Raw genomic sequence first — 6966 nt, forward strand, 5'->3', positions numbered from 1 at the left:
TTATACAGTATTTTGTTATTACTGATGAAGGTTGTAAAATCAAAAAGTCATACTGAATTGCGAATTATTTATTCTAAAAGTATTGTATCATAAGGTACATCAAAACACCCTTTACTATTCAACACTAGATGAGATGAATATGGTATGATGTACAATATGGTCGAAAGCCCTGTGTATTATGCTCGAAACACCTCATGTGAGTTGCTTTAACTGATTCTCAAGACAAGACATGAGACATAATTGATTGGACCTTTGGTCAGAAAATAGTACATCAGTTTTGATAACTAAAAAAATGGAGGTACGATGTGTTTCATATTCAAAATCCAGGTAACATTAAAGAAAGACAGTCGTGTCCTTGCTTTTGGGATCATGAACTGGTGACAAATGCACTGCCATAAGGAATTCGGTTTTACTTTGTTTACGACAAGGACACTTCGCCCAGTAAAAGGGAAAAGAAACTGTTAAAGTCGGTAATTGATGTCATATTTAAGGTTAATGTAAGTATGTGTGCGTGCGTGCGTGCGTGTGTGTGTGTGTGTGTGTGTGTGTGTTGTGTGTGGTGTGTGTTGCATGTTTCGTGTGTGTGTGTGTTGTGTGTTTTTTTATGATTTCAATGTTAGACCTCTTCTTCATTACAAAAATAGCCTTCACTGGTATTCCCGTGTCTCGCTGAGCCATTTTTTGTGGAGTTTCCCAGGGAATTTTCTTTGCGGACCATCCTCAAGCAATTTTCTTTAATCTTGGTCAGTATATTCCAGTTGCTTTTTTCACTTCCTGCCAGGCTTTTACAATATCTGCGTGTTCAGTAAATCTGGAGCACACTGCGAACCTGTAAAGGAATAAAAATAAAAACCATTATTACGTACGTTCTTTGTATTGGTGTTGGTTGCGGCAAAAAAATTTGTTTGTATATTTATATGTGTGTGATATGGTATATATATTTGTGTGATATATGTTTTGTATATGGTATATAATTATATATATATATAATTATATAATTTTTATATATATATTAAAATATATATATATATGTTAATATATATATATATATAATATATATATATATAATATATATATATATATATAATATATATAATGTGTTTTGTGTGTGTGTGTGTGTGTGTGTGTGTGTATGCACATTCTGTCGCATATCATTAAATGTTGAATTCAGCGTAGTAGTTGAAGTAATTTTGTATTAATTGCATTACTAATTCATTTCAGTATTGTTATACTGAATGTTAATCTTCTTGCTTGTGATACATTTTTTGTATGAGTTTACTCTCACTTTCATTCCATTCATGCTCGCTGTCGCTCACACACGCACTCACTTATCCACTCAGAACAAAAGACACTGAAACCTTTTCATTAATAGGGTTCATTGCTGTCGTAGTTGCAGGCGTAAAGATCTATTATGTATCTCTTTTGGCCGCGATTTTGTCAATCATTATGAGTGACTCTTACATGATACACAATTTCTTATTTTCCATTTATTTCTTCTCTGTGTGACGACAATTGGTTCAAGTAAATGCTTGCAGATTGCCATTGTCGTTTCACTTATCTACTCTCATATCTATCAGAGACGGTTGGTAGTTCAAGCCAGTTCCATGCAGATCGCTACTGACGTCTCCCTCTCCTGTTTTCTTCTTATCTTGGGAAAGTGAAACACAAACGAAAAAAAGACGAAAATAAAGTAAAAAGATCATTACAACTGCATTAAGTATTAAGCCACCACATGATGTAGTGGCAGAGGACTGCTAGGACACCCATTGATCCAGCGAAGGACCAGAACTCGCCAGCACAGGTCCAGTCACCCCAGGATGCCGTGGAAGGGCACAGGTATCAGCCGCCTTCAGATGCCAAGAGGACGCCGCCTGCTCAGACTCCTGTAGATCAGACGAAGATACTGCGAGGCCGTGTGGACGAGTACGGCCGCCGAGTTAGACAGGACAAGGACTACGAGGACGTCTAGACGAATCGGAAGTCAGGAGGACCTAGACGCTCAATGCTTGTGCCCGAGGATGACCCAGTTTTACTCAGTTCGGTCCAGCGCTTGACATGATCAGGTCATCACTTCTCTGGTCCCACCAGGGATGGTTGGCAGGACACAAGACCCCGCGCCCAGCGCTAACCCTAAGACATCGTCTCGCGTGTTCCCTTACAGTGTGTACTCTTCCGTAATAAGGAGTCAAGTCATTATACAACTATCACTGCCACCAATCATATCATAACCAATGTACTAAGATATCTGTAGCCTTTTACATGGCGTCTCTAAGGACATTGGTTTATTTGTTATTATTACATCTATCACTAACAAAGTGTTTTCTGTGACTTGTGGTAGTTTCTTGGACATCTGATTTGTTTAGATCCTCTTTTAGGTCACTTGCGAGGGTCCAGTGGTTAGAGCTCTGGAGTCCAACCCTCATGGTCCCGAATTCAATTCCTCACTGCGCAGTCGTAAAAAGGCCTGCGGTCTGACTGCTGGCTTGAGTCCGATCTCACGGTGAGAAAACGACATATCACCTTGAAAAGTCAACGCAGCTTTCGTAGGGGAAGCCGCCGCTGTGGCACAAGTGTTTGGCGCAACGAACCGCGGGTGATTGGGAAAGGCATCCAATCAGGTAAGGGTGCACTGCCAAAAATCTCTCAAAAGTGAACTGAGAGAGGCCTACGTCCTGCAGTGGAATAAACGTCTGTTGAAAAAAAATCGTCCTGGGTATGACGTAAAACTGCAACCGGCTATGGAGCCTGTGAGCTCTCCCCGAGACTATGAAATACCAGGTTGGTATCTGGCGGGGCTAGTCTGTCTCAGGGTTTAAAGGGGACTCTAGCTTTAATTGACAACCCTCTCCTGCTGCCTTGCAGGTTAAGCCTCTTAAGGCAAAGGCTACTGGAGCAACCAAGAACGAAAACCGTGGAAGAAAATTGGGGCCCAAAACACGTATTCCCTAAGAATAATCATGAATTGTAAATTCATGATCACTAACGTCACAAGACAGGCACCACATAATATAGCGACAAAGAGAGGTTTCTTTAAACATTTTATCAAAATAAAGATTCAGAAGTATCCATGCAGATTCCTGAAGACTGCATCTACAATGGAAGCACGTTGCTTTATTCGGTAACCTGTATATCTTCTATATCTATACTGTTAACAGTTGGTTTAATGTGTAAAACAGCGGATCACACTAGAGTTTGCTCACCTGAGAAAGTACGTGTCCTTGGCCTTGGAGGGAACCATATGATGACGCCGCCTGCGTTGATACTTTTCAGCAGACTATCATTAACGTCATTGCTTTCGTTCTGAGGTGACACGGTTTCAAATTATTCAAAAGCAACGCTGACATGAAGGGTGTTACTCAAAAAATAGCAAAAATATGTCGGAGATATACTGAAAACGAAACTGAATTACCCTTTAGTCGGAAGCAAACAAATCCCAAGAGTAAAAGGGGAAAAAGATTTTGAAGCGGGGGTCCCCCTCTTACCACTGCTTCGAACTCATTGCCAACGCTATCTGGAGAATGTTATCGGGTGGAATACTGTATTTCTGCACCCCCCCCCCCGGCACACACACACACACACCCATCACTTTCATGATAACATATACAGACACAGAGGATATGCTTTTACGGTCCAAAAACAAAGTAGCTGTGAGTTACCTGCTTCCTAATGTGGTCCTGGAGCCCTTGCCTACCATACAAACCCCATGACGAACCACAGCTTCAGAGAACGAAAAACGCCTGCCTAAAGGGGTCTGCCAGTGCTGGAGAGGAATAAGGGTTACGCTCCTGAAATTTTAAGTAATAAATAAAACTATGCTGTCTGTCTCTTTCTCTATCTACCTATCTATTCACTTATATTCTCGTCTTTTTGTCCATTCCTCTCTCTCTCTCTACAATATATACATATATAGATAATAGCTAGATAAATATACGTATGTATCTATATGAATACAAATATATTATATATATTATATCTATATTTTTATATATATATATATATTTTATACAAAAAAATTTTTTAAAATCTATATATAAATTAAAACCCAAAATATATATTATATATAGATATTTTCTTTATATATATTTTTTTTTTTTTTTTTTTTTTTTTTATTTTTTTTTGGTTTTTTGTTATATATAGATATTATATTATCTATATATAATTTTAAATTTAAAAATATATATATATAATTATAAAAAAAAAAAAATATATTATTAGTATATAATCTATATTTTATATTTTATATATAATATATATATATTTTATTTATATTATTTTTAATAATGTTGTTATATTTAATATATATATTAAAATTTTATATTAGATATATTTATATTAATGTAACACACACCCCCACACACACACACACCCCCAAAAATATTTTTATATATATATTTTAAATATATTATTATATAAAATTTTATATTATTATATATATATATATTTTTCTTTATATATTATATATATATATATATTATTTTATTATTTTATATTTTTTTTATACACAAAACTCAAAACAAAAAAAAAAATATTTATATATATTATTTTTAAATTATATTATATATTTTAATCTATATTTCTATCTATTATAATTATAAAAATTATATAATTTTTTCTTTATCTTTATATTATATATATTATTTCTATATTTCCCTCTTTATATTATTATTTATTAAAAACTCTATCTATATTAACTATAAATTTTAAATACTATTTCTTATTATTTTTTATAATCTATATTTATATATTATATATTTTTTTTATACTTATTCTATATATATTTTATATTAAATATCTATTTTATATATATATATTTTATTATATATCTTCTATATTTATATATTCTTATATCTAAAATTTTCCCCCTTTTTATAAAGATATTTATATATCATATATTTTATTCAAAAATTTTCCCTTTATATTTTTCTTTAAATATTATCATTATATCTCTTCCTCTTATTCTATTCTATTAAATTATCTATATTTTATTTATAATCTTCTACCTATATTTTTCTCTCTTTTCTATATATTTAAATATTTTCTTATTCTATACATATTTTTATCTTATATCTTTTTATCTCTATATTTTTCCCTTTTCTTATCTTTTTATTTATATATTTAATTTTTTTCTTTTATATCCTTATTTATATTTTCTTCTTATAATTTATCTAATCTCTCCTCTTTCTCTTATATTTTTTTTAATCTACTCTTCTTCTTTTTTCCCTTCTTATTTTCTTTTCTTTTTTTTATTATCCCCTTTATTATCTTTCATTTTAATCTTATATTTATTTCTCTCCTCATTCTTCTCTTTTCCTCTTTTAATCTTTCCTCTTCTCTCTCTCTATTTCTTCTCTATTTCTCTTTTATTCTCTTTTGGTGGGTTGTGTGTGTGTGTGTGTGTGGTGTGTGGGTTGTTTGCTTAAATTTCTTTATTATTTTCTCTATCTAAAATTTTTTTTTAAACACTTTTTTCATATTATTATAATATATATATCTTATATTTATATATTTTATTATTTTATATATATAAAATATATATATTTGTGTGTTTTGGGTGTGGTTTTGTTTTTAACCTATATTTTATTAAAATTCTATTTTTAAATATATTTATATATATTATATATTACATATATACTTATATATGTATAATTTAATTTATATTATTTATATATATATATATATATATACGTCCTTAAATATTTATCAATATTTTTCCTATTATATATTATTTATATTTAATATATTCTATAAATTATTAATTATATATAAATTTATATTTATATTATTATTTTATAAACACACACACCCACACCCCCACACCCACCCACACCCCCCCACCCCCACCACACACAACCCACACAATATATTTATATTAATATATTATTTAAAAATTTTTATAGTGTGTGTGTGCTTTTTATATTGTTTTTAAAACCTTGTGTGTGTGTGTGGTTTATATTTTTTTCTCTTTTCTATTATTCTATTAATATTATTATTTTTATTTGGGTAATCATATAAGATACATGTATTTTTATCTACTATTATCTAATATTATATTATGTAAGAGAGAGAGAGGAATGAAAAAAAGATCGAGAATTAGTGAATATAGTAATGGAAGGACAACGCATAGTTTTATTTATTATTACAATTCAGGGGCGTAACCCTTTTTTCCCCCCCCACTGGGACCCCTTTGGCAGGGGTTTTCGTTCTCTGAAACTGTGGGTTTGTCATGCGGTTGTTGGTACAAGGGCTCCGGGCCACTTAAAAAGCAGGTAACTCACAGCTACTTGTATTTTGGACGTATAAGCATACCTCTGGTCTGTATATGTTATCATGAAGTGTGGTGTGTGTGTGTGTGTCCCGGGGGGGGGGGGGCAAAAAACAGTATTCATCCCATAACATTTTCCAATGCTTGGCACATGGTTTGAAGAGTGGTAAAAGAGGACCCCCGCTTTGAAATCTTCTTTCCCTGTTTTTTCCGGGGCTTTTTGTTCCGATCGGAAATTTAGTTCGTTTCAGTATATTCCCCCCAATTTTTTGCTATTATTTTGAGACACCCTTTCTGTTTCCCTTGTTTTGAATAATTTTGAACCCTGTACCATCGAAGAAAGGGAAAGATTAATATATTGGGGGAAAATATCAAAGCAGGCGGCGTCATCCATATGTTCCCTCCAAGGGCCCAAGGCACGTACTTTTTCGTGGCAAAATCTGTGTGCCGCTGTTTTAACCCAAAAAAACCAACTGTTTAAAATAAATTAGGGAAAAAACAGGGTTTCCGATAAACAAGGCTTCCATTGTAGTGCAGTCTTTAGGGAAACTGCTGAACTTCTGAATCTTTTTTTGATAAATTTTTAAAGAAACCCTTTTCCTTATTATCGTGGGCCCTTTTTGTGACGTTATGACATGAAAATTTTCAATTCATATTATTCTTAGGGGAAAACGTGTTTAGGGCCCCAAATTTTTTTCCCGGTT

At 32.6% G+C, this 6966-nt stretch overlaps 1 pseudogene; it reads right to left on the reverse strand.

Moving 5' to 3' along the window:
- Nucleotides 1-744: 744 nt before the first annotated feature.
- Nucleotides 745-6329, reverse strand: LOC119569012 (annotated as a pseudogene).
- Nucleotides 6330-6966: the final 637 nt, after the last annotated feature.

Source organism: Penaeus monodon, unplaced genomic scaffold (genome assembly GCF_015228065.2).
Source record: "Penaeus monodon isolate SGIC_2016 unplaced genomic scaffold, NSTDA_Pmon_1 PmonScaffold_121, whole genome shotgun sequence".
Lineage (NCBI taxonomy): Eukaryota > Metazoa > Arthropoda > Malacostraca > Decapoda > Penaeidae > Penaeus > Penaeus monodon.